Below are 11,339 nucleotides of genomic sequence, written 5' to 3'. Positions count from 1 at the left end.
GAAAGAAGTTAAATATAGAATTCTAAACACTACCTCCATAATTTGATATTGAGGCCTACAAAAAGAAACACTTTTTAAACGAATTACTTTGTATAACGCCATGTATTATTAGACATTGCCTCGATACCAAAGATTATCTTATATTATAAATTTCAGACGTTACTTAGTTACTTAATTATTCCGATGTTGTTCATATGTCAATTAAGTCATGCATGTTAATCAATGACTTAAACTCTGCCAAGTCACTGGTTTTCCTGGCTGTCTCGGGCAACCCATTCCATGCTCTAATAGCACTAGTGAAGAAGGAGCATTTGTACAAATTTGCACTAGCATATGGGACGAGGAATGGGCCTCTATCTTTGTGTCTTTCTGAGTATTTTATTCGGTCTCATTTTCTATTTGTAAATTAGGGTTGAGTGTTTTATGTATTATAGCTACTTTATTTTTTAGTCTTCTGTCCTGAAGTCTCTAAATCTATTCTACTAACGGTGTTGCTCTAATCTAATGTGAACATTTGTTTGCAATAAATTTCAAGGCTCTATTTTGCGTCTACTTAAGTTTTATTATGTTTTCTTGAGATGAGGGGTCCCATTGCCCCTTCAAAAAGTCCAAATAAAAATACGTGGTCACACCTGAATTGACCTTGTTTGATTACTCAATAAGCGTTTACATACATGGATTAACCTAGTTCTTTTTGAGTTGTTATTACTTAACTTTTTTACAACTCTTGAATTGAACTAGTTTCATTGGAATTGTTTGTTTTTTTCATTATTACTCAACATATTCACACCTGGATTGACTCATTTGACACCCTGCTTGTAACCGTTGGCCAAAGAAACAGATGACCTTAACATCATCTGCCCTATAGACCGCTTGTTCTGAAAAGGGTAGTTTACTTATGACCCATTTCGATGTTGCTTGTACTTTTACTCAACACTAGATTGACCTAGTTTCATTGTTGTTTTTTTTTAATAAACTTGTATATGTCAGAACGAGTGACCAATCACAATCAAAGATTTCTGATCTCTACGCTGACTGTGAATATAAGTGTGTCAATGGGCTTTTAGGAGAACCGTCCTGTTAATCTAAGCTGAAATCAAGTCTTATGACACAACACCAGATTACAGTCTGCTAGTCTAGTCAATAAGTTCCCGTCTGATGGCGTCAACGTTACAGATGTTAACCTTTTATTGAGAAAAAGGATTAAGAAGGATATAAGATTATTTTCTGTCTAAATCCTATGTACCGAGTTTTCATTTCCCATTGTGTAGGTCTATACTATTCTTCCTCTCTCTCTCTACCCTCTCTCTCTCATTCTCTTCACTCTCTCACTCTTATTGTTCCCAGGGTTTATAGGGTTTATTATTGCCGAAACATCCTCTCCCTTTTTTCAGCTTTGAATAAACGGGCCACATTTGAACAATATGGCCTCTCTCTCTCTTTCCTCTTCTCTCTCTTTTTCCCCTTCTCTCTTTCTCTCTCTCCTTCTCTCTTTCCCCTTCTCTCTTTCCCCTTCTCTCTTTCTCTTTCCCCTTCTCTCTTTCTCTTTCCCCTTCTCTCTTTCTCTCTCTTTCTCTTTCTCCTTCTCTCTTTCTCTTTCCCCTTCTCTCTTTCCCCTTCTCTCTTTCTCTTTCCCCTTCTCTCTTTCCCCTTCTCTCTTTCCCCTTCTCTCTTTCCCCTTCTCTCTTTCTCTCTCTTTCTCTTTCCCCTTCTCTCTTTCTCTCTCTCCTTCTCTCTTTCCCCTTCTCTCTTTCCCCTTCTCTCTTTCTCTCTCTTTCTCTTTCCCCTTCTCTCTTTCTCTTTCCCCTTCTCTCTTTCCCCTTCTCTCTTTCCCCTTCTCTCTTTCTCTTTCCCCTTCTCTCTTTCTCTTTCCCCTTCTCTCTTTCTCTCTCTTTCTCTTTCTCCTTCTCTCTTTCTCTTTCCCCTTCTCTCTTTCTCTTTCCCCTTCTCTCTTTCTCTTTCCCCTTCTCTCTTTCTCTTTCCCCTTCTCTCTTTCCCCTTCTCTCTTTCCCCTTCTCTCTTTCTCTTTCCCCTTCTCTCTTTCTCTTTCCCCTTCTCTCTTTCTCTCTCTTTCTCTTTCTCCTTCTCTCTTTCTCTTTCCCCTTCTCTCTTTCTCTTTCCCCTTCTCTCTTTCTCTTTCCCCTTCTCTCTTTCTCTTTCCCCTTCTCTCTTTCTCTTTCCCCTTCTCTCTTTCTCTTTCCCCTTCTCTCTTTCTCTCTCTTTCTCTTTCTCCTTCTCTCTTTCTCTTTCCCCTTCTCTCTTTCTCTTTCCCCTTCTCTCTCTCTCTTTCCCCTTTTCTCTTTCTCTTTCCCCTTCTCTCTTTCTCTCTCTCCTTCTCTCTTCTTCTCTCTTTCTCTTTCCCCTTCTCTCTTTCTCTCTCTCCTTCTCTCTTTTCTTCTCTCTTTCTCTTTCTCCTTCTCTCTTTCTCGCTCTCCTCTCTCTTTCCTTCTCTCTTTCTCTCTCTTCTCCTCTCTTTCTCTTTCTCCTTCTCTCTTTCTCTCTTTCTCCTTCTCTCTTTCTCTTTCTCCTTCTCTCTTTCTCCTTCTCTCGTTCTCTTTCTCCTTCTCTCTTTCTCTTTCCTTCTCTCTTTCTCTTTCCTTCTCTCTTACTCACTCTCCTTCTCTTTTTCTCTTTCTCCTTTTCTCTTTCTCGCTCTCCTTCTCTCTTTCTCTTTCCTTCTCTCTTTCTCTCTCTCTCCTTCTCTCTTACTCTCTCTCCGTCTCTTTTTCTCTTTCTCCTTCTCTCTTTCTCGCTCTCCTTCTCTCTTTCTCTCTCTCCTTCTCTCTTTCTCTCCTTCTCTTTTTCTCTTTCTCCTTCTCTCTTTCTCTTTCTCCTTCTCTCTTCCTCTCTCTCTCCTTCTCTTTCTCTTTCTCTCTTTCTTTCTCTCCTTCTCCCTTTCTCTCTCTCCTTCTCTCTTTCTCTTTCTCTTTCCCCTTCTCTCTTACTCTCTCTCTCTCTCCTTCTCTCTCGAACATCCGTTTTGTTTGTTCTTTTTTTTTTACACACGGCATCGTAATGTTCTCTTACATAGACTTTTGACTTGATTTTAAACTGGAACGGACCCTCTTTTTAACGCCCCCCTCGACACACACATACGCGCATGTGATTTTGGCCCATGGATTCTAGTATCGCTTTTACTTATCCGTCACCCCCCTCCCCGCCCTCCCACCCAAAAACGAATAAGTTAGTCCTACGTAAAATCTCTTGACTCTTCTTCTGTTTCTCCATTCAATATCAATATTTAATTTATTCTATGCTGCTTTTCGATCGGTAATCCCACGCGTGCACTTTTTTCGGCCTTTTTTTTTTTTTTTTACAATGACAAACCCCTAACTTGATTTTAGCATCGTTCAACGGATCGATACCTCACCATCTTCCAACGGATCGATACCTCACCATCTTCCAACGTATCGGTACCTCACCACACACTATCCAGCCCTTGTTTTGTAGATAAGGCATCTTCATTTAGTTTTAGTTAGTTTTTTTTTTTTGTTTTTTTTTCATCCATTATTTACAGGGCAAGCAATGTACTTTTTAGACCCCCACACACATTTCTTTAGACCATCAATTTCAGGACTAGAGGGGAACAATCGCATTTTCCGAGGACCCCCCATCCCGTTGTCCACAATACAGTTATTTGAGCAAAAGGAAATTACAATTTGTTTTAATTGTATTGTTTATAATGACCTCTTTTGAATGTCCTCCCCCTTCTCTCATTCTATATTCATTATAGCCATGATCAATCAATCAATCAATCAATCAATCTTTCTTACTTTCTGTCTGTTTCCATACCTGCCCACCCCACTTGTTCCATTCTTTTTATTTATTACTTTTTGTCCCCTACTGACCTACTGACAAAACTGATAAGCTGACACGGGCGCGCTAATCTTTGTGTCAGCTAATTCATACACAGGTAGTACTGTAGATATTTGTACAGAAGCTAATTTAAATTACTTCGATCACACTTTGGGAACTATTTTGTCAAGGGGAACAGTGGTTCTTAAACCGGCAAGATTCAAAACATTTCTCAAGTACAATGCCCTCCGTTTATTATTATAATGCAATATAATTGAATTAGTAATATTGCTTAATGCACATTTCCTCGTTCCATATGCTAGGACAAATTTGTACAAATGCTCCTCCTTTCCTAGTGTTATTAGAGCATGGAATGGGTTGCCTGAGCTAGCCAGGAAAACCAGTGACTTAGCAGAATTTAAGTCATTGATAAAATACATGACTAGATTGACTAAGAAACACGCGTAGGACGTTATCATCTTATTTGAAGTAACGTCTGTGTTTTATAAGCTAAGAAGACATTTGCAGTATGTTGCACACATTTTAAATAATTGTAAACTTGGTGTTTATTAAAGTTTTATTATTTCGAACATTTAATAATCTAAACATTTTTTTGATCACTGCCTGATATCAAACTGGGGTCATTTTAATCTAAACACTACTGCCATCGCAATGGAATCACACACATCATGAAAACCTCTTCATGGTATTCTGGCGCAATCCTGTTCAATAGCCTCACTCACTTCAGGTACTGTTTCAAGTTTCGTAGCGTAGACTTTGTCCACCATTGTGGAATGGTGCAAATGTGCGTTTAATAAAACAAAATTAGTGTGTTTGTTTGTTTGTAAAATGTTTTTACATGTTTCGGATGTTCCTTCAGAGTTGAAGATAATTTACTTCCTAGTCCAAACCTCCCGCTGGACGATAAAATATGTCATTGGGCAGCGTTTGAACTCTAGACTATCGAGACGACCGAATTGTTTCAATAATTTTAAATGTACTGTGTATGTGTGGATGACCACAATGATAATTAGCTTGGACCATAGACATTGAAATATATATAGGTCTGTGACAGGAAGGAATTTTAAAGAACTGACGTGGCTGCAAAGTTTACATTGCACCTGTTGGGAGGAGAGAGTAATCCGCCCTTTTTTTTTTCGCCCGCTTTTCAAGCCAGGACGAATCTGAGGTCTAGTTTGGTATTGTATAAAATTGTATTGTTATGATTATAATATGAAACCAAAACTCTGGCAAACATTTAGAACAGATAAAAGAATTCAGGCGAGGCCTCCACAGAAAAGAGTTCTACAAATTCCCTGGTGTCCATGAAATACCATTCTCGACAATGCCTCGCTTTTAAAAAAAATTTACTTCTCTTCCACATATTCCTTCTTCACTCTTATCCCTCCCTCACGCTTATCCCTCCCTTCCAATTCTTCCTCCTTTTCACTTATCTCTCTCTCTCTCTCTTTCTCTCTCTTCCTTTTATTCCTCAATTTACAGCTCCTTTCTTAGGAGTGAGTGTAAAGCAAATGACTGAAAGGCTTTGGATTTCAATAAACTTCAAAATAAGCATAAAAAAACAAACTAGATAAACGTTTTTAAAAATACATTGAAATTTAAAAAAAACAATACCTCCATTATTTAATTGAAAAAAAAATAATGAGGTAAAAATATTAGGCCACACCGGGTATCGAGCTCGTGTGATAATAACACCGTCATCTTCTTAGATGAACAAATCTACTAACTGCCAGCGAGCATAGTATAACAAAGTCAATAATTCATTGATACCTTCATTACACGTATCTGATTAAGAGCTAGATCTTGTTGCTATTAAAACAAAATAATTAATTACCAGTGATTAATTGACTATGTGGTTACTTTTTAAAAATTGATTCACGTCTTGTCTGTGTCAATGTTATATTTGGGGGGGGGGGGATGACAAGTGACCTGCGTTGGAATTTGGATTAAAGTGAGGTGGATTCGCGCAACACGTCGACCTCACTCTCTCGCCTTAAAGCCCATCCTTTTCCGGAAGCAAGATTTGGTCAAGACGTCCGGGGACAAGTTTGGGTGCAGTAGATGACCAGAGACCTTCTGTGTGTGTTGCCCTGCTCTTGAGTTCTCCACAGCACTGTGCTGGTACTTGCCTTTCTGTCCGATTAGTCTAGTTTTGTGACGTTACGCACAGGCCGCCAAGTCCAGACTTCACATGCTAGGTTTGTCAGAACCTCAGTGTACTGAGTGCCATGGACACGTCAGATACCCTCTACCTGGTTTAGCCGGCCAGTCAAAGCCGTTTCCGGGGTGTGGCCGCTGCGCATGCTACAACTTCTGGGAGCCACAGGTGAGAGTTGGGTACCGAGTGGGGACCAAGAGTGAGCCAAGCTACCCTCAAAAAGAGGGTACGACAGCCTGTCCTCTAGAGGTGCTACCCCTCCTAGAAACCCCATACACCCCCTGTGTCAATGAATAAGTGAGCGAAGTTTCAATTTGATCCGAGAATGGGTGTGGGAGAAATAACGTGTGCACACTTTTTACCAGACAGACAGACAGACAGAGTGAGTTGATATAAGCTTTGTAAATAAATGATATTGTAATAACTTAAGTGAGGCAACTCAACGAGGCACATATATCTTTATTTACACGACATCACAGATACACAAAATAACATCTATCTTAGGCACAGTCTTTTCACTTCGGCTCTCAACTTGGGCGGAAATCGTTCTCCTCTCTTCCTAATGTTGACATCCTTCTCAGTCTAGTTTATCACAGTGCGCACCTTCTAGATTAGATGGCGGTGCGCATGGCAGAGTTATAACAATATGATAGCGAATGGTTTTATAGTGAATTTTACCACTATTTACCTTAGACCTTTGACCAAACCTGTTCACTGACCACCGAAAAATGGTCTGTTATATATAGTATTATTATTTGAGACACATCCATTTAGTGACCGTTAACGTGTTTCTGAAAACGTCTTCATTATATACAATCACAAGACACACTCCAATGTCTCGTCTCACTGTCTAGAAATAAAATCTAATGTTAAGACCGTTTTATTGTGGGTCCATGACTGCCAGCAAGATTATACTCACTAGTAACCACCAAGTGTATACTTAATTTAATAGAGATCTACTTGTATCTAATTTATTTTATTAAATCTATATTATGAATTTTCTTTTCTCTTTTCCTTTAAACAAACTTCTGTAATGTATTGGATAAGATAAATTATGAGGCGACGAAAGACGAATTAAATAATTTTATATCCATTATTTTTGTTTACAAACTCCAAGAACTATTCGGTATTACGTGTTTCCCATTCTGTTCCGAACGTTGAAGACCAAACATAGGCCTACAACTGTTGTTCAGGGGAAACAACTGAAGAAAATACGTTCAAACATGGGCAGCAGCAAACTGAACTCGAAACAAGCAACTAACTGAGATCAGGGCCGGTCCTACAGATTGTGGGGCCCTATGCGAAACGGATTGCGCGGGGCCTAGTCTGGGTAGGGATAAGGATAAGTGAAATTTAAGATTTTTTTATTAGAAAATAAATTTGTCTTTGCATTTTATTCAAACTTTACTAAGTACAAAATCACGTTCAAATTAACTTTACGAGACATCTAGAGTAGATAGTAGTTTCCAAATAGAATGCAGATAAACATTCAGATGTCTCTTAGATTTACTATTAACTTGCAAAATATCGCTTTTGTTTTTTTTTTTTAAAGAGGTCTGATAGATTTATATTTATATTTGTATGCCAGTGACTATTAAAGTAAATAATGTATTTGAACTTTTTGTTTTGTTTAAAATTCGCTGTATTATTAAATTTTTATTTAATGAAAGCTGACAATGCATTTTTAAAAAATCGCGAGTAGGATTGGTGTTTTCCATATTGAATGACACCCCGAAATGACAATTTTGTCTGCTTTTAAGGAGATTTGCATCAGTTTTCAGAAGATTTTAATAATTTCAGGAGATTTTCATGACTTTCCCTATATTTTGCAATTTCAATAGAATTTCAGGAACCCTTTAATACTAAGTTAAAATGATTTAATTTAATAATTTACACCTATAATTCGCGCGGGGCCTATGGAAGTGCGGGGCCCACTGCGGCCGCATAGGTTGCAGTGGCCTTAGACCGGCCCTGACTGACATGACTATCCAGAGTGATCTAAGGGGGAGGAGGAGGGATACTTTGAAAATCCCCCAGGGCCCCCCAAAGAGGTCCACCCCCCGGGCCCCCAAACGATGGGAAATTCCTAGCTACGCCCCTGATAGCACAATGATTGAACAGGAGACACATGTTTTACAACCAGTGCTTTGCGAAGGATGGTAAGAGATGTTTCAGTTTTTGGATGGTCAAACAGTCGAAATGTCAGCAACAGAAGCGTTGCTAGAGTTGGTGTCACCTGGTGCGGTTCGCCAATAGTATCCCACCGAACACAATCGAATTCCCTTCCAGAAATATTCTTGTCAATCAAAGTGTTAATTTTAATTACACGACATCAGCTTGTGTTGGTATTTGGCTGATGTTGACTCTTAAAAAAACATTTTTTTTTTACTTTAGTGTCATGTTTATGTACCGGTATATGGTAGTTTTTATGTAAATATTTTATTCGATTTCAAAGTCACTGTGAAACCTGTTTCCTGTATCGTCATTCTTTTTTTTTTTTATTTCTTGCACGCGCCTTGTCAATTACCTCCACCTTCAAGAGGATCAGATGTCCAAATCTCTAAGAGCAGTGGTTAATGACCTTTGAACTTCTCGACACTGTCAAAAAAAAAAGTCAATAGAACAGAAGACACTGTAGCGTCTGCTGGGCAAACAATAAATATGAGACTTTTGATGTTTGCACATGTTGACCTCGACCTGAGGCCATGTTGTAGACGATATGATCTGGAACAAGTTGGGGGCGCCTCTCCTACAGGCTTGGCCTGTGAAAAAACGCTTTAGATCTAAATCTAGAATATTAGCATAAATCATGAAAGGACAATACTCTGCTCGTTCAATAAAATAGAGGAGTCCAAGTGGGGCCACTTCTAACTAAATAAGTCATCTACCCACCTCAAGTGGACCGGGGGATGGGCTGTTCATTTTGTCTTGCGAGAAATGTTTTTATATTAGCATAAATCATGATAGGACATTACTCGCTCGTTCAATAAAATAGAGGAGCATGTTATCTGAGTCCAAGTGGGGCCACTTCTAACTAAATAAGTCATCTACCCACCTCAAGTGGACCGGGGGATGGGCTGTTCATTTTGTCTTGCGAGAAATGTTTTTATATTAGCATAAATCATGATAGGACATTACTCGCTCGTTCAATAAAATAGAGGAGCATGTTATCTGAGTCCAAGTGGGGCCACTTCCAACTAAATAAGTCATCTACCCACCTCAAGTGGACCGGGGGATGGGCTGTTCATTTTGTCTTGCGAGAAATGTTTTTTGCGTTTCTATAACAGAAAATGAATGGTTAGGAGTTTAGGAGTTAGAAGGGCACTATTGAAACGAAAAAGAAAAAAAAACATTAAAAAGTTAATAAACAGTAGTGGAGATTTTCAAGAGAAACTAAACGTTGTCAAGGAAGCTAAATTGAATTTCACTGTTGCTAACCAAATAAGAATTGACTAATAGTTTTCTTAACATCTCAATGCATGGCACTTGATTTCCTTATCAGATTTCCTTTATTACCGCTAGTTTGTGACCCATTCGTTTTTAAATAAGTATCAAGCCGAAGAGTTGAAAGTCTAATGTTTCCTACACAGTGAAACTATTTTGGTGTTACAAAACGGAATAGCTTGGAAAAAAATCTGATTCTGCAGTTCTTAAAAGTGAAAAAATAAATAAAAAATTTAAAAAATTATAATGAAATAAATATTCCTTTGAAAAAAAATCATATCTACACTTCCTTTTCGAATACCGGATACACCAAATAGCCAGCTTTTTTTTTTTTAGTTTTTCCGCCATTTATAAACATTTCCAATAACGGCTGCCATCAGGGGATACACGCTTTCATCCGTCTGCCAGAGACAGTATTGTGGAAATAAGAAAGACATCAGACAACTGTTCATGAGAGACTTTAGGGAATAATAACGGCAATGTCTATAAAAAAGCTAACAAGATCCTCGAAATAAAGAATCACCCTTTGTGTCAGGATTTTGTGATTTTACCATCACAAAAGAGATACAAGACACCGATAGCAAAGACAAACAGACACAAACACTCTTTTGTCCCCCTGGCAATCAAATCATTAAATAAGAACCAGCTGATATAAACTTTGTCACATGTAAATTATGAGTAAGTCTGGTGTGAATGTACACTTTGGTTTCTTATAGTTATAATGTTTTTTCTTTGTTGTAATGCACAAATTGTAAGATAAATTTCCTTACGGACAATAAAGATTATTATTATTATGTTAGACATGAACGAGTAGTCATTCTCTGGCTCTGCCAGGGTCGATTTTCGCTAAAGAGAAACAAAATTCATCGTAGTCCCTTTAACAGTTTCCACTGAGGAATTTTCTGGTGATGTGGCAGGTCTGCAGCAGTACCGCCCTCTGACAGGCAACGAAGATGTTCCTAGGAATGTTAAGGGCCTTGAAGGTGTCTGTGAGGTCAGTTGTTATTATCCCCTCGGTTGATATAACAATGGGGTATATTGTTATTTTGGACAATATCCATAGACGCTTAATCTCCAAGCCTAGGTTCCCATATTTTCTTTGTTTTTCTATCTCAGTTTTTCTTAAATTATGAGACAGTGGAACGGCGATATCGATAATGGTAGCGGTTTTTTCTTTTTTATCGATGAACAGCAGATCCGGGCGATTGAAATCTACCGTTTTGTCGGTCAGAATAGGCCTATCCCAGTACAGCAGATGTTCAGTAGACTCGAGAACTTATTATTATTATTATTATTATTATTCCGAAGATAAATGATGAGTGCAGTGTTTCCCGTGGCTATGCAAACCCAATAGCGACCTGCATATTTTTTCAATGAACTACTTTGAGACATTATCATTACACCAACAGTAGATCTAACTCTGTTTCTGATTTTCATTACACCAACATTAGATCTAGCTCTGTTTCTGATTTTCATTACACCAACATTAGATCTAGCTCTGTTTCTGATTTTCATTACACCAACAGTAGATCTAACTCTGTTTCTGATTTTCATTACACCAACAGTAGATCTAGCTCTGTTTCTGATTTTCATTACACCAACAGTAGATCTAACTCTGTTTCTGATTTTCATTACACCAACAGTAGATCTAGCTCTGTTTCTGATTTTCATTACAACAACAGTAGATCTAACTCTGTTTCTGATTTTCATTACACCAACAGTAGATCTAGCTCTGTTTCTGATTTTCATTACACAAACAGTAGATCTAACTCTGTTTCTGATTTTCATTACACCAACAGTAGATCTAGCTCTGTTTCTGATTTTCATTACACCAACAGTAGATCTAGCTCTGTTTCTGATTTTCATTATACCAACAGTAGATCTAGCTCTGTTTCTGAGTGTTTACATCAGAAATCTGTGT

The sequence above is a fragment of the Biomphalaria glabrata genome, chromosome 12 (assembly GCF_947242115.1).
Source record: "Biomphalaria glabrata chromosome 12, xgBioGlab47.1, whole genome shotgun sequence".
Classification (NCBI taxonomy): domain Eukaryota; kingdom Metazoa; phylum Mollusca; class Gastropoda; family Planorbidae; genus Biomphalaria; species Biomphalaria glabrata.
The sequence above is the reverse complement of the archived record's forward strand: the minus strand, read 5'-3'. Positions refer to the sequence as shown.